We start from the raw sequence: 21967 nt of genomic DNA on the forward strand, positions 1-21967 counted from the left end.
AAAGAGAACTTGTTCCTATCTTCAGGATTTCGATCTGTCCACAACCTAATTGATCAAACAAGATTGAAAGTTCTAAACATGCATTCTAAACACAAGAATACAAAGAAAGCTTAAAGCTTGAGAGAGATTAAACTCAATCTGAAATTTTCATTCATGAAATGTTGTGTTTGAAAAGCAAATGTACATCCCTATTTATAGTAATTGAAAAGACACAATGAAAAGACACAACCCTTGGATGAACAGACACAACCCTTGAAAAATACATAATAAATTAAATATGTGGATGAATCTGGATTTTTAGATTCATGAAGTTTCTTGGATGACAAGATGTGTTTTCAAGCTTGAAGGGATGCAACTCTTTACCAAGTGTGAACACCTTAGCTTGGAAGTGACCATTCAACCCTTCTTGTAGTCTTTTAGCTCTAGCTCTTGTGATTAGACCTGGTGGCATAATGATTGGCTCATGATTGGGTTGACTTTGAGCATAAGCTTCATTTGAGCTGATTTGAGCTTGCTCCTCTTGTAGGCGTTCCCCGTGCACTCCGTAATCACTCATTTCTATATCACTTAGGAATCCATACTTTTACCCTCAGAGCATGCTTGGTTGGTTGTTTACCAAGCTCGTGGAGTGTTTCCGACTTTGAGCATAGTGAGTATTTTGTCTGCTCAAGGTAACGACTGCAAAAGTAATCCCTCTAACTCTTAGCCTTTCGGGTTGAAACCATTTATACGATTGGATTCAAGTGGCTTGTGACTCGAGTAGTCCAATACGCTTGGGTTGTTGCGTATCATTTGGTATCAGAGCTTAGGCTCTAGACCGAGATATACGTTATTTTTCTATGTGTAAATTTCTTGTTTTTGTCTTTACTTTCCCCTATTCGAAAAACTCATAAAAAAAGTTCATCGATTGTTCTTGTTCTTCTGTGTGCCAAACTTTTTCTATCATTCTTGCATAAGAACTTTTTGAAAATTGCTTTAAAGTGTATAAAACTTGTTTGTTTGTGTTTAGCACCTCAAAAGCTTTCCAAGAAGCCAAGTTTTACTTTAATCTGAGCCCTATAGCCAAAGTTATCAATTTTTCTTCGAACCCCATAATTTATGAGAAATCTGCAGAGAGCACAAAACCGAGAGCTGACTTCAAAAATTCATAACTTTTTGCTCCAATAGATCTAAATTGATTGAAACCAGTGTCATTCGAAAGATCTCTGAGTTAGCTTTCCATAGAGTTCAAAATCAATAATTTTAGATTTGTGGCTTGGGAGTTATTGAGTTTTTTGTGAACACTGTTTTCTGGAAAAATCTGGCAACCGCCGAGAGAACATAGTCCCAACTTCAATGATTTATATCTCTGTGACCTTTTTATTGTTTATAGTCAAATCAGATGCCAAATTGAAGGTCTTGAAAGAGCTTTCCAGGGACATAAAGATCGCAGCCATCCGAGGTCTGTAGCGAAAGTTATCAGCGTTAGAAGAGGTGTTGTTAGGGTTGACTTTTTACTGCAGAAACATGTGTCGGTAGCCCTGTTTGACCACGTTTTTTACCAATTTCCCATTATTATTTGCCAAAAAGGATCACATATTCTTAAAGTAGAACATACATAGATTATTTCTGCATAAAAGTCAAACTATGGTACTTTAAAAGAAATATGAGATAAATGCGGTCAAAGTTGGAAGAAAATAACATAATTCTGTTTTTTGCAGAATTGCGCCTGGCGCATTTTTGGAGGGCAATTTGTCAAAACGCACGTTTTGATTAATGAAGGGCAAGGAGAACATTTCCCACATGTTTAAAACCGTGAGTCCAAGTCCAAGTGAGGTGGTTAGGTGAATCTCAACCCTTTTCCACCTAAAATGGAGGGAAGTTTCAACCAACCTATGGTGCTATAAAAGGAAGACATCCATCCCTCAGCAAATCATCCCTTCCAAGCTTCATTTCATCTTCTTGTAGATGCTCTTTAGTTGTAGAACACGTTTTTAGGGTTTATGTTCATGTTCTAGTTATTCATTTCTTCGTTTTTCACGCTTTTACCTTTCGTAGTGCTTTAAATTCGAGTTCTTACTTCCGTTATTTGCTCATTCTGTTATTTTTAAGTTGTTTAACGAGTTTCAACTCCCCTTACGCTCGAGAGAGAAGAGGGTCAAGCTAGAACTCCTTGTATGGCTTATTTATTCATTTAAATTCAATGAAAAATATTTTCTTTATGTTTTTGTGCATTTACTTTCATTTAATTATGTTCTAAATTAGTTATCAACCTCTTTGTGGAATTCCTTAGTCAAATGATTTGATTTTCAACACGTTCGGGATTTTGGCCAGATTGTGCCTGGCACTTTTTTGGGTTGGTTTCTAAAAACTTCTCTTTACGTCTTTTTTCCATTTGGCCAGTGGGAACTTGATTTATACACCAAAGCTCAACATTGGGAAATGTGAGTTAGGTAAAATAATAGGAAACCAATATGGGATGTGACTTAGGAATAAGCGCATAAAACATGGTCCTAGGCATAGGCCCTCTGACCCATAATGCAAATGAGTTGGTAGATATTCTCTAGGATTGTAATCACACATAGGAACATGATTGTAGGTTACCATAGCCTCTGCAGCAACTAAAAGCGGTAGTGAAAGAGTAGAACTCAAATCCCAAGAAAAGTCAGGAATTGCGCCTGGTGCATTTTCCCAACATAGTGTGTTTTCCATGTTTTGCATCAAACCAAAGGTAGGAGACAAGGAGGTTGAGTTTCATTTAATTGCTTGTTAGTTAAAACCCCAAACGACAACATTTCATCACATTTTTCTTCCTAAAGCACAATTGCATATTTGGACCATTTCACTGCATTACTTGATTTTGAAAAGCAACAAGTCCCTGAGGATTCGACCTTGGATTACTTCTGAGTATTACTTGTGATCGTGTGCGCTTACACGAGTCTCTAATCTTTTTAAAGGTAGAGAAAGTCCCAATAGGTGTCCAGGTAGAAAAATTTTCATATTTAAAGTTGGACAATTTTGGAGAAAATTTTTGGGCCATCAAATCTTGTCCAAATTGATTTCTTTTTGACAAGTAATCCTAATATTGTTTATTCTTTATTCTAAAATTTTTGGACTATTGTGTCAACTTTGGACAGCCCAAAAGGAGGATAGCCACCTAGTCCACTAGACCACTTGAGAGAGCCTTTTTTGTGTGGCCCTAGAATTCTTTGAGAGATCAGCCTCCTCCGACGTTCTCAAAACCTTTTGGCAATCCACACACGTTAAGTACACCCCTTCTACTTTATTTTACCACTGGTTTGAGCCCAATCCGAGCCATATACAACACGCAACTTTCACCCAAAGTCACCCGACTGGGAGCAAAGGTTACTGTTTTGTTGGTAAGAAATCTTTTTGTGTGTGTCTGCACTATGAGTAGGATTTTGTACATCATTTAAAGTTATTTTTGTTTTCATTGATTTTTATTGCATAGTTTTTTCTTTGTTGAGCTTTGACTTCAATTTGTGTATTGTTGTCGAGTCTTTAGTACTGAGAGCATCAGGCTCAAGGTTTACATCTTATCTTTCTTTGTTTATATCTTTGTTTCAATTCTTCTTGTTATATCATTTGGTATTTGTTTGCTACCATTTGATTCTTGTCTTTGGTATCATCTATACCATTGACCCCTAGAAAAAAAAAATAGAGAGAGAAAGTATTTTTGCATAAGTTGCTTGTAGGCTTGTGCTTGCTTGTTTAAGAGTCAAATTCGCCACGAGCAACCAAGTGAGCATCTCCAAAAGGGTATCTACACCGACATCCACCCTACCAAAGGAGAGTAAGCCGAGAGGTCAAGTAAGGGAGAGAGTGAGTTTATAAGTTTTTATTTTGTTCTAACCTTTACTTGTGTAGGATGGAGTCAATAATGGAGATTTCACAATGAGCCACCACCAACTCCAAGAAGAAGGAGTAAGTCCACAATGTAAGTACTCATTAGATGCTAGGAGATATCTCAATGCACAATCTAGGGAAGATTCCTTGGAGGAACATAGAGATAATCTTTTTTACACTAGATGCATAATAAATATCACACATTGTAGTGTTCGTATTGATAGTAGTAGTTGCACTAATGTAATTAGCACCTATATAGTGGATAGATTGAACTTAGCCACCACACCACATCCATGTTCATATAATTTGCAAGGTTTAACTAATATTGGTAAAATAAAGGTCCAAAGTCAAGTTAGAGTTTCTTTTGCAATAGGTAGGTATAAAGATGAGATTATTTGTGATGTCATACCTATGCATACTTGTGACCTTTTGTTTGGAAGACCGTGGAAATATGATATGAAGGTGAAGTATGATAGTTTACTTAATTGATATACTTTTGCTAATAATGGACAGAAAACCACATTATTCTCATTGTCACCAAAAGAAGTTCAAATTGATCAATTAAATTTGGAGGAAAGAATAAAGGAGTTCACAACCAAGGAGGCTACCAAGTTGGAGAAAAGAATGAAAGAGCAAGGAGGCTACCAACATCCAAGAGGAAAAGGTAAGTGCCCCCAACCTAGGTGAGAAGGCCGAGAGCCTCAAGGTAAGTTCAAATGAGGTTGACTATAAATTGCCTTGCGATGATATTCATGTTGATCATATTTTATTTAATTTCAATGACTTACATGATTCTCTGCCTATAGTTGAAAAGGAAAGTTGTAAGACCATGCATGACATTACTATTGATAATAAAGGAAATGCAGAATGTTTTTCCACTTGCAGAGGAAGAGAGTACTAAGAAGGTACCTTGTGATTCTATGCACCACATTCCTAATCCTTTAACTACTAAAATTTATTGTGATTATGAAGTATCCATGCTTGTTCCACCAATTCATAATGATTCACAAGTTGAATGTTAGTTTGAAAGTATGAGAGAAGGAAAAGATGAGTTGAAAGAAATTAGCTATGGAAAGAAAGAAGAGAAAAAGAGAATGGTTCACACTATTGCGCCTCATAAGCTAAATCATAAGCGACTATTGGAGAAGGATCCTTACCTTCAAAATCACTTGTCTTATTCAAATGTTTGTATCCTTCTAAGATTTTTGCAGGATCGTATCAAGATGGAGATTCATGGACTCGTCCTACCAATTTCTCATAATCTCAAGATCATCTTACTAGGTACGTATATGATAAATTTTAATTTTGAAGTTACTCCCTTGTTTTGTTTATGTGTAGGTGACCACCTTAATTCGAGGACGAACCCTTTTCAAGAAGGAGGAGATGATTGGCTTCAAGTCCTTGGAACGAAGTCAAGATAAGAAGAGAGCTCTAACGCACACAAAACATCCAAAGCGAAAGGACACGGACAGCATGCGGCCCACACCATGCGTGCCATCGCGCTCGTATCCCGTCGCACACCTTCTACCAGGGCTAACCTTGCAACGCCAAGGCGCCAGAGCCAGTGCACCCCTTATCGCAAGCACTCGTGTGCTGCTTATTGCCAGCATGAAGCCCGCGCACTCACCTGCTGCCAACGCCTAAGCGCGCCCCAGTCCTGCTAGTGGCCACGCGCTCCTGCAATGCTAACTTCACAAGAGGCCAGCGCCTCCACCAGCATGCACGCCCACCTGATGCCAATTCCCTAGCGCTCACACCAACCACCCGTGAGGCCACCCACTTACAACGCCTCACCCCCGCGTCCATGCTCGCACGCCCCTAGTGCCAATGCCTGCTTGCCCACACACCCTTCCCTTGCTAGCCTCTTAAGCGCACTCCTTACCACTTGCTCGCGTGCGCCTCACCATGCCAGCGCCAGACCCTCTTGCGCGCACCCGCCATGCCGCCCATCTGCCCAGCGCACACCCACTATACCACCGCCCCATGCACGCACCACCTTGGGCTGCTTACCGCTTACTCTATTCCTTTTAAAGAAAATTACTTCCTTTTTATTTTCCTTAATTTTATTTTGATTAGAATAAGGAATAATTTTCCCTTGCTTGGTTAGCAAGGTGGCAATTTAAGGGAAATATCTTTCCATTTATTTTATTTTATTTTTGGTTTATTTTTATTTTATACATTCCTTGTAAAGGCCATGGGTCTTAGCCTATAAATAAGCTTGCTCATTCTCATGTTTTGAATCATTTTACAATCTTTGAATTGTTATTGAATAGAAAATTGAGATTGTCTCACCCCTTGCCCCCAAAAAATATCTTTTTCCTTTGTGTGGTTGAACTTAAGAATCCATATTTTTACCTTCGGAGCATGCTTGGTTGTTTGGTCACCAAACTCATGAAGTGTTTATAGCTTTGAGCATAGTGAGTATTTTGTCTGCTCAAGGGAATGACTGCAAAGGTAATCCCTTTAACTCTTAGCCTTTCGGGTTGAAACTAACTATACGATTGGATTCAAGTGGTTTGTGGCTCAAGTAGTCCAATACGATTGGGTTGTCGCGTATCATATTAATTTCGTTATACTTTTCTCTCTTTATTGTTTTATTGTTTTCAAATCCCTAGCCTTGGTAAACTGTTGTTACATTTTGTTCTTGCTTTAATTCAAGTTCATTTCATTTGTTCTTCATCTATTTTCATTTTTTAGCATTCTTTAGCGAGTTTTAAACTTTCTTCAAGCTCGAAAGAGAGGGAGGTTAAGGAACTTGTGTACTTTGTTATTCCTTAAATTCAAGCAATGGAAGTTATTTCTTTCATCTTTTCGACCTTTTTTTTCCTTTAATTATGAACTAATTTATTTTTCAACCTCTCTATAGAATGTCTTAGCCAAAACTATTTAGTTTTAACACAATTGGAAAAAAAAAAAAGCCTAGTATGCGCTTGGCATATTTCTAAGTTGGTTTCTAAAAACTTTTCCTTAAGTCATTTCTTAGGTTGGCCATTGGGAAATTGATCTATACACTGACGTCTAATACAGAGAAGGTTATGTTAGGTAAAATATTAGGAAACTAATATTGGATGTGACTTGTATATAAGTGCATAAATCTCCTAGACACAAACCCTCTAACCCATAAAAGCAAATGAGTTGATAATTACATTCTAGGATTGTACACTGACATAGACATATGATTGTAGGTTACCCTAGGCTCTGAAACAACCAAAAACGATTCGTGAAAGAGTAGAACTCAGATTTCCAGAAAATGTCAAGTAGCGTCTGACGCTTTTTCCTCTGGTGTGTTTTCTCTCAAAACTAAGGCAGGAAGCAGAAGGGTTGTACTTTATAAAGAAGCTTGATATTTGCAACCCAAAATTACAGCTTTATCACTCATTTTTACTCATAAAACTTGATTGTAGTTTAAAACGTTTCATTTCATTTCAATTCGTTTTGAGAACGAAAGTCCCTAAAGATTCGACCTTTTAATTACTTCCTTGTATTATTACTTGTGACCATGTACGCTTGCAAGTGTCTCTTATCTTTTGAGGTAGATAATATCCCAACAATGGTGTATTGAGGATCTCTACTGATACCGACCTCACCAAGTTGGTCTCATAGGTATATGCTAACTTTGCAAAGGCGTTAACATTCGTGTTCTCGGACCTCAGGACTTGGTGGATTTTGTACTTGCCTAACTCGGCAAGTAATCCTTTGACATTACATAGCTACTTCTCCATCTTGGAGTCCTTGGCCTGGTATTCCTTAGTAATTTTATTCACCATGAGCTGTGAATCACAATAGATGAGAAGGTTTTGAACTCCAAGGAACCTTGCCATTCGTAGGACAGCAAGGAATGCTTCATACTCTGCTTCGTTGTTTGAAGCTCAAAAATTGAAGTGTATCGCGTACTCAAACCTTAAACTGCCATGTGCAGTGAACAACATCGATGCACCACATCCTTTTTCATTAGAAGAATCATCTTGTACATGATCCATAGCTCAGGGGTTTATGAAATAGCTCTGGTCGGATGGGTTAGCTCGGCAATGAAGTCTGCTACAACTTGGCCTTTAATTGCTGTTTGGGTTCGAAGGTAATGTCGTACTCACTGAGCTCAACTACCCACTTCATTAACTTGCAAGAGGTCTCTAGCTTGTGGAAGACTTGGTGGAGATGAAATTTTGCCAGCTTCGTGACTGAGTAAGCTTGGAAGTATGGACGAATTCGTCGAGCTGAAGTGATGAGAGCTAGGACGAGCTTCTCAATGCATGGGTACCGAGTTTCAGTATCTGCCATTACTTTGCTCGTATAATAAATTGGACTCTAGCATCTCTTCTTCTCTTACTTCACTAAAGTTGAGCTAGATACTCTCTCTGATACGACCAAGAGCTTGTCACCTTGAATTTGTTTGGACAAAAAGGGTGCTGAGCTCAAATAGGTCTTGAGCTGGTCGAAAGTGAGCTGGCACTCTGGTGTCCATTTGAACTGCCCCTTGGTCTTTCAGCACCTTAAAAAAAGGAAGGCACTTATTCGTTGAGCGAGAAATAAATCTATTGAAGGTGGGGATCCGACCATTCAAGCATTGCAATTGTTTAAGGTTCTTTGGAGGTTCCATGTCGAGCACATCTTGGATCTTTTCTAGGTTGGCTTTTAATCCACTTATTGACCATGAAATCGATAAATTTTCCAAATGATACCCCAAAGGCACACTTTGTCGAATTGAGCTTCATCAGATACTATTGAAGGACACTGAAACCTTCTGTTAGGTCAGTGATATGCGAGCAATTCTTCTTGCTTTTGACGAGCATATCGTCAATGTAGACTTCTATGTTGTGACCTAGCTACTTAGCAAACATCTTGTTGACCATGCATTGGTAGGTTACTCTGGCTTTCTTCAAACATAAGGGAATTACTCTGTAACAATAAAGCCCTTGGTCAGTGATGAAGGAAGTATGTCGTTGGTCGGGTTCATGCATTTTGATTTGGTTGTAGCTTGAGTAGGATTCCATGAAAGTTAGTAGCTCATGCCCGACAGTAGCGTCGACTAGTTGATCTATGCATGGTAAAGGAAAAATATCTTTATGGCATATCATATGCCCTTAAAGGTAAGCAATTTAACAATGCTCACTTCAATAAATTATGTGCTCAACTCCACATCAAGCACTTAAGCTCATCACCGGTGCATCCTCAGGCCAATGGACAAGTTAAAGCGATAAACAAAATCATTAAGCGCGTTCTTCAATTGTAATTGAAATCACTAGATGGTCATTAGTATTTACCTGAAATTCTCTAGTTCTACAGAATGACACTACGTCGAACTACAGGTAAAAGTCCATTCAGCCTCATATTTGGCTCAAAAGTTTTTATTCCAATGGAAATAGGGATGTCAACCCTATGAGTGGAAGACCTTGACATCTGAGCAATCTCGACCTTCTTGAAGAAAAAAAGAACAATTCTCAACTAGCCGAATAACAAAATTGAATGGCTCGGTATTACAACTCTAGAGTGAAGCCTTACGCCTTTAAGCGAAAAGATTTGGTTCTGGAGAAAGTACTCCAACATGTTGTCACACTCGAGCCCAATTGGGAGGGACCCTACAAAGTTATGGAGGTAGTTCAGCTCGGCACCTACATGTTAGCTAATCTAAATGGCAAGAGACTTCCTCGTAGGTGGAATACGATTACTTGAAGATCTACTACCAATAAATGTAACATTGCCTTGTACAAACTCTTATTAATAAAAGTAAGAGCTAGCTATACTTTATTTGATTTTTACTCTCTAACTTTTCATACTACTGCGTAACATTAAATGGGGGTCGAGGACAGATATGAAGTATAACCAACGCAAATCTATAAGGAGAAAATGAAAATTTTCAAAAATTGGAAAATAAGCATAGGTCAGCTCATACAAAACAGTCGCTCATCACGTCCGAGGAGCCAATCGTTAAAGCCCACCACGAAAGTTCATTAGGTTTCTGGGTTAAAACAAGTCAAGGTTGGGATAGTGTTGGTTGGCTTGGGATCTCAAAGCTCGTCGTACTCCTTCTAAATCAAGACCACAACAATCTGAGGGAAGTACTCTTTAAACTTCCTCATGGTGAAACCGAAGCCCCAATTAGCCATCTCCTTATCGAGCACGTCAAACTCAGGCACCTTTTTTATCGCCTCGATTAGGAACACCCCGTTCCTGAGCTTAGCCTGTTCCTCAACATACTCAATCTCCAACCCAATGTACTTGACCTTTATTTCGGTTAGCTCGGCTTCGACCTTCTCAATCCTCACCCTGGTAACCCTAATGTCTCGCGAACTTGAACGAAATACGACTTCACTGTCTTAATTGCTTCTTTATGGAGCTTGGTAGAAGTATGGGTTCGAGTCACATCTACTCGAACCCCTTCAAGCTGCTCTTCAAAGTGCTCTTTATCTCTAGAAGACTTCACCTTGCACCTTTCCAATTATAAACTGAACATTGTTGCAGGTGGGCGAACTGCCACTGTTGTAGTGAAGCTAAGACAGAAGTTCCAGTGTTGTAAGAACAGAAGCACCGCGTAAAAAAATAGTATCAGAAAGGACGAATTGTCAGGTCCATCATCCGACAAATTGCCTCTCGTAGGTGGGCGAACTGTTGACCTTCAGTCTGCTTGCGTATCCTTCTTATGTTGAATGTCTGGTTCTTCATAACTGCATCCCTAATGGTCGGTGCGTCGAACCTCAACAGAAATGAGTAGGTGACGTTGTTGCAATATTGTTGAGCCAACTCATCATCCTCGGAGTTCAGCTCAATTGGGGCTGGAGATGAAATTGAGGAAGCCACGTCCGAGCGGGACATATTAGGACGTTTCTTCCCAGCTACAATCTGTAGAGGCTGACTCACTAGAGCTTGAATAACATTAAGGTTGGCGTTTCCAAAAGCCAGGATCTTAGAGCTGCTGGTGTGTTGTCTCGGGGGCATTGGCTTGGCTACTGACCCTTCTTCCTTGGGATACTTTAATATCTTCTTCGTTGCGTTCAATAATTCTGAAGCCATTCCTACAAATAATGAATTGAGTGAGAAAACCGTTGAGAAAAGGAAAAGAATCAAATGAGCTAATGTTAACCTCTCATAGTATTGTTGTTATTCTTCTTCTTCTAAAAACGAACAACCTCGTCTAGTTGATCGTAAGGAATCAGACTGCACGTGAATAAGTGGCTGTTGTAGATGAAAAATTCACATCACAAAGCTTCAGAGACTATTCGAGCTTTGGTGATTATGTCCTCAAATTGCTTATTAATCCTTGGAGCTGGAGCAAGTAGAGCTGTCATGAAAATGGGAGAGTTAGCCCAAATGAGATAAAAATATCATGCCTCGTCTCTCTACATCTGAGCTAATCGAAGATCACTCACCTGAAGGGATCGAATCCTGCAGCGGAAGCGTGTGAATGCGTGTGCTTCGATCTTGTTTTGGAATTACAACAGAGAAAAGACATAAGAATGATTAAAAGAAAGTTAGTGAAACATACATTTGAAGACACCTCTTCAATGTAGACACCAATACCATAAAAAAGTCTTCTTCACTATCCTCTAGATGTTAAGAATTCTGTTTGTGGGAACCGTCTTAAAATTGACAGGGAAATCAAGAGATTGAGAGAGCGATTTCTCGTTAGAATTTTGGAAACTCGATCAACTGAACAACGAGGGAAAAGGGAACGGGAGAACCTCCCTTTTATAAGGGAGGAAGAGTTAGGGGGAAGTCACCACTCCCTCACTCACCATTACCCCACTTCCCACCATTAATGGTGGGGAGTGAGAGGTTTATGTCCTACTTTCCTTTTTTTAAATTAAAACAATTTTAATTAATTTAATTTGATTTAATAATTACAAAAAGAAGTGGGAGGTTTATGTCCCACTTTCCTTTTTTTAATTAAAACAATTTAATTTAATTTAATAATTACAAAAAGATTTATTGATTTAATTAAATTAAATCTAATTTAATTTAACCAAATTAACATATCTCATTAATTTAGTTAATTTAACTAAATCATATTTAATTAAATAAACTTAAATTAATCAACCATATTAAAATCAAATTCTAATATCCATCTCTCTCATAATTTTGAATCCAATTCAAAATTAATTACTTTATATTATAATGTATCAACATACATTATATTAATTGCATCTCATACAACTAACTTTGATTCTCGTTAACAAATTGAAACAATTAAAATTCTTTTCAAGACTAAATGTTCTTAACCACCCTTTACGAGCTAGGAAGGGGACTTAATGGACGACCTACTTATCAGAAGCTCCAATGATACGAGATTAATTGATTAAACTCATTAACCATATTAATCAACATTCGTTAATTGTTGGTGACTCCACTAAAGACCGACATCTGCACTCTTCTCATTATAGAATATTTTGCGTTCATGGATTTTGACCATTAACGGTAAAGTCAATCATTCATGAGTGTTCGTAACCACAGTTGGATCAAATTATCGTTTTACCCATGTGTTACATCTTGGAACTTAAGTACCGTTGATCCTCTAATAAACAACCCGGTTATGGTCCAACCAATAACCGGAAGTCCCTCTCGGGCCAGTGAGAGGGTGGGCTCTCTTGTTCGAGTCCCGAAGTCAGCATTTAAGAGAACACTCATCTACTTACCCTAAAGTTGGGAAGGAGTGACGTCCATCTTGTGTAGGTATGTTCCCAGCTCCCCACTTGGTCTCGTCCCTAAAATTGTAGGAATATTAAGTCGACGACTTGTGTCACTCTCACCTATACAAATCAAAGGACGAGTCCTAACAGGCAGGAGTCCATAACTCACTTAGGATTGAGATCGAGTTACCTCGTCATTGTATTGAAATATTAATCTATTAATTAATGGTGTTATATAGCTAAAGATTAATTATTTCACGATCGGGTCTTATACAAACTCATAGTATAGGATAACCCCACTCACATGTCTCCACACTAACGACTTGGATCAAGTCATTTGTAACTATTACAAAGTGGATCATATCCATAGTGTTACCAGGATAAGATACCCAACCTTATCCATATACTATAGACCCTTAAGGTTACTACTGGAACATTATCCACCCGTATATCGAATATATACTGTATATCATATATATACATTATATATTAAATATATACTCTATATCTGTTATATACTGTTCCAATTACATGACATAAATTCATATGTTAGTTTATTGTATTTGGATTAATGCAATTCTAAGAGAAACATCAATAACAACTTTATTGAATAAATATTTGATTTATGTTTACAAACCACGAGTTTAGGACATAAAACCCAACATCACCTGCATCCCCAAACTCTATGAGGACTCGACAGATCGGCTCCCCCTCTACATTCTGACGTGCCAATCTTCTGAGATGAGGAACCAACTCTCCTTCCAATTTTTATTTGAGGTGAGGTTGTTCATCAATTGGCCAACCTTTCTACGAGCCAATAGATTATACCGACCCTTACTATCAGAATAAGGTTTTACTATGCGGATGGCTAAGACTTGATCTACAATGAGTATATCCTCTTCCTCATCCCTATATAACCACCAGATATAGTATAAACTACACAATGTTGTCCATCTGTTGGGCGAGAGCTGTGCTAGTGCAAGGTTGATTGCACTAAGAAACCTTTGGATTAAATGATGGAGAGAAAGCCTGACCCCTTGTTCGCTTCCTCACAACTAAGAGAAAATTAGTGCATGTATACACTAAATAATCAATTATAGTATATAAACAAGGTCGTTTCCACAGGGATTGCAGCTATATTTTGAACTAACAAATCAGAATACCAAAAAGCAAAAATAAAAATAGTTTGGTTGGAATATTGTAGGAAGAATGAAAATAAATTTATAAAACAGTATATGAGCAAGAACAGAAATTTTCTACGATTTCGTGCTAGAGCATCTGAAACAAAGAACAAACCAGTTACGATGAAGAAACGACATAAATGTAAATCAAGGGGGATTCGCTCATATGCTTTCACCTTTTGCTAACTATGCTCTAGCAAACCAAAAACACTTAATGCCTAAACTGTTGTGTGTCTCTCTCAAGATACCCAAACATGCTTAAACTCAACTCCCGTTGTAATAACTCTCGTTGTAATAAAAGCAGTTTATAGGCACAATAGGGTAAGGTGAGTCTCATCTCTGAGTACTCACCATCCTACTTCAAAGAGAGGAATATAAAGCTAATAAAAGCAATCACACTCAACAAGGACTCTCTCTAGCCTCAAGCAAGCAAACACACCAATATACTTGACCAAACAAAATCAGTGAGATAGAAGAATAAAAACACTTCTATTAAAACAATATTTAAGGTCACTAAAGCACAGTAAACAAGGTTACAGCAAGCTCATCCCTCCGAAGGTGGGGTTTAGTTCATAACAAAAGAAAAGAGAATAGTGAGTAGAAGAGAAATGGGCTTCATCGGTGAAGAAGACAATAGAGAAATGGAAGCTTCCTCAGTAGCAAAATAGTGACGCCAAGGAGAATCAACCCACATCCTTCAGATCCTTCTTCAATGGGAAAAGGTAGGGAATGTTCTCTAAAATTGATGCGCAATATGATTTTCTGTTCTAAGGCTCTCTGTGGCGGCTATGCACTATTTGCTATTTATATCGGGTCTTTAAAATTAGGGCAGCACCTGGAAGCTATACGGATGCGATAAAAACTGGTGGAAATTAGTTACTGCACAATCATTTATGCTAGAGCATCTGATAGACACCAGGCTCCAGCATAATCAATAGTAGACTTTGTAGCACTCAGTTTAATCATCCTAAATTCTGCAAAACACAGCAAAATAACATAAAATCAACTTAAACTCACTCAGATAAAAGATAATGAGAATTCTAAACAACTTATGTGATTTCTTCACTTAATCCCTTTCTTTTCTTGTTAATTAACCAAGGACCATCATGTTTACACACCAAACAACGGAACTTTTGGTGATGCAATCAAAATTTGTAGCCAAAGGGCACTTTCGGCGACGAAGTTCTGACTCGTCGCCAAAAGTGGTCCTTTTGTCGATGATTTTACGTGTTTGTCATTGAAAGTCTTCACTTTTGGTGACAACATGTAGTTTCATCGCAAAAATTGGAGACTTTTGGCGATGAATTAACGTGTTCATCACCGAAAGTCTTCACTTTTAGCAACGACATGAAGTTTCGTCACCCAAATGGTACTTTCGGCGACGACTACTTCAATTTGTCGCCAAAAGTCCAATCCAGAACCTTCATTGTTATTCTGGTTGCGTTTTTTGGCGACGAAATAGCCTTTTGTCGCCAAAAGCCTGAAACATAAGGCGACGAAATTGAGATTCTATCGCCTATGTTTAAAGTTTTGGCAATGTAAGTAGCGATGATTTTGGGGGACTCTTTGCAATGAAATATATATTTTGTTGTCAAAAGTCCCCGAAAATCAAACCCTCTCACCCACCTGATTTCATTTTGTTTTCTGAAACCCTCCCTCTCATTCGCGATTTCACCGCCCCACTACCCCTGTTCATTTCTTCATTTCTTCCGACTGCCGCCCTCTCCCTCTCTCTTTTTCGTTCTGCTGGCTACCGCCCTCTCCCTCTCCTTCTCCCTCGTCCCCTCCCTCTTCACCCGCGGCTTATACCCCCACCGCCCCAATAGCCGTCGCCAAGCCTTTGAGGTCTTTTTTTTTTTATAATATTAGCTTTATCTATGTTATTTTTTTTATAATATTAGATTTATATATGTTATTTTGTTTTTTTTTTTTGGTATAATATTAGATTTATATATGTTATTTTGTTTTTGTAATCTTGAACACATGCTTGAGTGATTTGAGAAATTGTGAATGTTATTCAAGAAACTGTGAAATTGCTTAACTTATGTTTTGTATAATAGTTTATGTTTTATATGAGTTATTTAAGAACTTGTGAAGGAATTTATTTGAGAAATTGTGAAGGTTATTAATGTTTCAGCTAATGTTAATAGAGTGAGTTGAGAAATTAATTGAGAGATTGTTATTTAAGCTTGTGTTTTGAAACTTTATGTTGCTAATATAGAGAGATGAAGCTGAGAAATCTTGAAAGTGGACGTGTGGGGGACTTAGAGTTTGTAGGTTGTGTTAGTTTTTTCTGTGTGCCTCTGTGTTTATAAATTTTAGGGATTTTAATTTTAATGATTTTTTTAATTGATTTGTGTTGATTTCTATTTACGTGTCCAAATTATTAGTGGATGGACTTTAATGGGTAGTTTGATTGTGACTTAAATATACATATAATCCTAGTGATGTGTGTTATGTGTGATTTTTATTCCATGAGTTGTTGTTGTTAGGTTGGAATTTATAAGCTTCACTTTGAGCTTATTGTAGTCTGTATTGGTTCCTGGCATTCGTTGTAACTTGTGCTAAAGGTATGTTGTGAGTTAATTTGTAAATTGTTTGATTTTGACTTAGTTTTTTTTTTGTTGTGAACGTGCTAATGTTGTGAGTATTAATTTAATTTAATTTATTAGTTTGGAAAGTACGAACTATTTTAGTTTGGAGCCTATTGGTTTGATTGTGAACTTGTTAATTAAGTTGTGAGATGTTAAAATGTTGTTTGTTTGATTAAATTTATTGGCATTGTAAATATGAAATATTTTGTTTGACAATGTGCTAATTTTATTGTGAATTCGTTATTTTGGTTATTTATTTACTTTAATGGCTACCAAATGAATATGGATTGATTAAGCTAAGTACTTAAATTAGGTGGATGGTTGTGCACATTATTGTTTTATTTATATGTGTTCTTTGTGATTTTATTGTTGTTAGTTTTGAATTTATAGTGAATTATGAATTCGTTATTTTGGTTATTTTGGTTGTGAGCGATGTTAGTTTAGATTCTAAAATGCTTTTAAGAAGCTTAGATTTTAGATTTTAGATTTTAGTTTGGAAGCTTAGAGTTTAGCTTTTAAAAATATTTTAAAAAAGATGTGCAAAACATAGAAATATTTAGGTGAGCTCTTTGAGTATATCTTAGTTCTTTTCTGAGTGGCTATATCTTAGAGATATATCTAAGCTTTCAATAATATTTTCAAACTCTCCCACTTTTGACTACAACATTCATCCTCAACAATAATGATCACACCCCTATCATCCTCGTCTCATTTTGAAAACAAATTTTAGATATTTCTATTTTCAAAATATGCTTAGGTTGATAACAAAAATGAACCTACTCTTTTGTCTGGTTCTTTTAGTATTCAATATTGACCATTTATATTAAATTGGAGGTTCTTTAAACAGTATTATCATTGAGAATGAATAAGGATTGGATTAAGGTTAGTCATAGATTCTCGCCCGAGTATGTAGAAGGAGTGAAACATTTCATAGAATTGGCAAAACTTCACGTCAACAATACGGGAAAAACAAGATGTCCATGTTGATATTGTATGAATGTAAAGTGCCATTCAATCAATGGAATAGAAAGACACTTGTTTATAAATAGAATATCACATTCATATACTCAATGGATATACTGTGAAGAAGAACCAACCCCTTCAAGTAGTTATACAAGACGTGAAACTCCTTCGCACAATGAATTAAGTAAAGAACCCAATATGATGAATAATGAAGATGGTGAGATGTCTGGACTTCTCAATGATTTACAGTGCCCCATTGTAGAAGAAAATGTAGAAGGTGAACAATTTTGATTTGAGACGCCCCCAAACGAACATGAAAGAGACACGTCTAACAATTTCGAGCAGTTATTCAATGAAGCACGAGCCAATTGAACCCAGGTTGTATAAAATTTTCATCATTGATTTTTTTAGTAAAACTGATGCATATCAAGATCATTAACAATTGGAGTAATAAATTGTTTAATATGTTACTCGAGTTGTTAAAGGAAGCATTTCTGATAGCTACATCTATACCTAGTACATCATACGAGGCTAAAAGGAGACTGCGTGATTTAGGACTTTCATATGAGTACATACATGCTTGCAAGTATGACTGCATATTATTCAAGAAAGAATATTCTAAATGTCAGAGTTGTCTAGTATGTGGTGAGCCTCGTTATAAAAACATTAATGGGAAAGCTTCACAAGTCTCCCAAAAAGTGTTACGATATTTTCCGTTGATACCAAGATTGAAATGGTTCTTTTCTTCAAAACATTTTGCTTTTGAAATGAGGTGGCATAAAGAAAAACGAGTTGAGACAGAGGGTGTCTTACGACATCTAGCTGACGCTTTGGGGTGGAAGCATCTAGATAGCACATTTCCTCGACTTGCTTCAGACTCACGAAATGTTCGTTTGGGACTAGCTTTAGATGGGATACTAAGATACTGGGATTCATACTTACGATTGTGCAAGTGGTGAGTACTTTCAACTACACGTAGCTCTTTTATGGATTATTAATTATTTTCCAACATTTGACGACTTGTCTGGATGGAGTACGAAGAGATACCAAGCATGTCTCATTTGTAAAGAGGATAATTCATCGTTTCGAATAGGAAACAAAATTTGTTTCATGGGACATCGACATTATTTCCTCAAAATCAAAGTTGGCATGTGAATAGACTACATGATGGAAAGTTAAAACGACACCCCCCACCAGTGTTAATGGATGGAGATGCGATTCTTCAACAAGTAAATACATTTAATTTTCCAAATTTTGGTAAGAATCCAACGAAATAAAAGAATAAAAGAAAGTGAGATTTAAATTGGACAAAAAAAGGTATATTCTTCGAACTTCCCTATTGGTTGAAACTTATATTAAACATAAGTTGGATGTGATGCACCTCGACAAGAACATATGTAACAATCTAGTAGGAACTTTGTTAAATATTGATGAGAAAACAAAAGACACGATCAATGTGTGTTTGGATTTGGAAGATTTAAAAATTCGAAAAGATTTACACTTAAAAAAAGAGGGGAATAAAGTTGAAAAACTACATACTACGTATACATTGACTGGTCCTGAAAGGGTGACGTTATGCAAATTTTTGAAATTAACTAAGTTTCGAGATGGATTTGTGTCAAACATATCGAGATGTGTGAACACAGAAGATGAGAGACTATGGGGGTTGAAAACTTACTACTGTCATATTTTGCTACAACGACTCTTACCTATTGCCATTCGAGGAAACGTACCAAAGTTTGTGGATATGACTATCATTGAGCTATGTAACTTTTTTCGTGATATATGTACAAAGACAGTATGCATCAGTTATTTGGATCGATTGCAATCGATCATTATAGTCATACTCTGTAAATTGGAAAGAATATTCCCACAACATTTTTTGATGTAATGGTACATCTTGCAGTTCACTTACCATGTGAAGCAAAAATTGTGGGGCCAGTTAGTTACAATTGGATGTACCCTATTGAGCAAAGTCTCCGAACCTTAAAACAAGATGCACAAAAGAAGAACAAAGGTTGTCCTGAGGGTTCGATAGCCGAATTGAAACGACAGTCAATGTAGTATATCACACTAATGTAGTTTTTCTCCCTTTTTGGAGGAATGACAGTCAACATTTGAGCTAAATTCAAATTCTTGGAGACAGTGTTTTTGCTCTATATATGAACGACACAGTACAAAATTTCCTGATTTGTAAACAAAAAGGTAATATTGATTTTTAAGGTTTGAATGTAGATGAACATAAAACAAAATCGTTAAGTATTATGTAATGATCTATTACATTTGACATTACAGGAACAAGGTGAATTAAATAATGATCTTTATTCACTTGTGTTAGGATCATCATTAACTGCACGTTCATATAGTGGTTGTATTGAAAATGGATTATGCTTTCATAATATAGAATGAGATAGTCGTCAACGACACAAAATAGTGGGATCATGGTGTGTGGAGGAGAAAGGGATGACATAAATTTTTATGGTGTCTTAAGTGATATTTGGGAGTTAGATTATGCTAAGGGGAGACGTGTCATACTTTTTAAGTGCAAATGGTTTGACACAGACTATAAGAAGAATAGAATTCGAGTTGACTTAGGTTTTAAGTCGATTAGTACGTCTAAATATTGGTATGCAAACTGACTCGTTAATTCTCGCTAGTCAAGCTCTACAAGTTTTTTATTTGGATGACCCCAAACTTGGTAATAATTTGAAAGTTGTGCAAAATATTCTAAATAAACGTGTATGGGATATTCCAGACAAGAAGACATTGAAAACGATCAACTTTCATTGTTAAAAGTAGGACCTAGGATCAGAGTAGATGAATCCACTCAAGATAGTTCATTGCGTTGAGATGATGTTGATCATATTATCATTGAGGGTCGAGAACAATCCAATAGAAACATAGATGCGAGCAATGTGGATTATTTTATAAATGACGAATCAGACGATGGGGACGCATCAATTGATAATAGTATAGATGATGTTGATGATGAGTACAATAGCGAATAAGTATTACACCAAGTATGTTGATTTAAATATATGTTTGATAAATTACGCATCACATTGATTTATGTTGAGTATTTGTTTTGTCAATATATAATACTTTTGGTTATTTGCCTAAGTTCGTAGAAAAATGAGACTAGACCAAGCATGTCAGTTACAGGCACACATACAGGGTCGTGATCATCCACCTGCAGACCCACCTTTTCTAGTTTTTTTTCTCTAGGTACGTCAATTTAAATATTTGTAAAATAAATAAGTTATATTTAACTAATTGGTTTACTGTTTGGCAAGATACAGATATAACAGGCGTGCGAGGATATACCCGATTGATAGAACTAGAAAATCAAGTTCATTCAACGAACACAAAGGTACATATCGAATGTGACTGCATAGTGAATAAACCAACTTGTCCTATGGCCACTACATTCTCTATCGCGATCAAGGTACATAAACATGAACAAGTTGACAAAAAGTTTAGCACGTGGAGTAAGGTCGAAAAAAGTTAGAAGATGACAATTATAACTCAGCTCACAGTTTGAGATTAATTATTTATTATATTTTATTATTTTGTATGATACAACAGTAATAACACTTCACTTTGTTCGGTGTTCTTTGTTGTAAGGTCATTTCGATTTCAACGAATCAGACCTAATTATTATGAAATTCATCGAGCGTGAGATGAAATCGACACATAAGGCGTATAGGAAAAAATTGCACCAATACTACCTAGGTCATCCCACACCTGAGATTGCTTGCAACACTCAGCCGGAGCGGTTGTTGGCAAGACCAGACGATTGGAAACATGTTATGCGATAGATGAAAGACAAATGAGTGGAAGGTAATATACAAATATAACTTATACTTATTTTCTATAATTTATATTCAATATTCTCATGTAAGTTTTCTTTTGTTAGCAAAAATCTGAGACCAACAAATGCAACAGGGTGAAGATGTCATTCAACCATCGTGCGGGGCCGAAGGCGTTTCCTACTATTGCGAAGGAGAAGGTACAATGCAATAATATTTTTTTAGTCATATACTTATATTACTTAGGATTGATTATCAACAATTATGTGTTATCAAGTGCAGAAAGAGGAAGAGGGAGGTGACAATTGTAGTGAAATCGATCCGTTCAGAGAGATGAGATACTCCGATACTAAAGGTTGGGTCGAAGGCACGGAGACAGCTTACATAAGTTCATTACTCTTATAACAATTAACTTCAAATTACGTTTCGAATTGTACGTGTAAACATTTTGTTGTTTTTTTTTAAATATGTATGCAGTTAGACATGATGCGTGTTAAAGAAGAATCTATGCAAGACGGAGGTGAACCGATGCCAGACCCAGAAGTATTGGAAACAGTTCTTATTTATCGATCAGACTACGTTAAAAGTGTTGGTTGGGGCCCAAAACCTAAGTCTCGTAGAGGTTCAACTTCAAGTGTAGCATCTTCACAGAGGGAACAAAAGTCGTCTCAAGAAATATATACTCTAAGAGAAGACTTTGAGGATCGCCTCACATAGAAAGACAGAGTTTGAGAAGCGCCTCTCACAGAAAGACAAAGAGTTTGAAGAGCGTCCCTCCTAGAAAGACAAGGACTTAGAGGAGCGCCTCGCACACAAAGATTCTGATATTATGAGTTTACATGGTGAAATGTCAGATTTGAGATCAATGGTGCTACAACTTATGAGTCTTTCAAGTGGAGCCACCTCGTTAAAATAGGTACGTCTAAATAGAGTGTTACTAGAATTAAATAATG

Source organism: Momordica charantia (genome assembly GCF_013281855.1).
Source record: "Momordica charantia cultivar OHB3-1 chromosome 6 unlocalized genomic scaffold, Mcharantia_2.0 BLBB01000006.1, whole genome shotgun sequence".
Classification (NCBI taxonomy): Eukaryota; Viridiplantae; Streptophyta; class Magnoliopsida; order Cucurbitales; family Cucurbitaceae; genus Momordica; species Momordica charantia.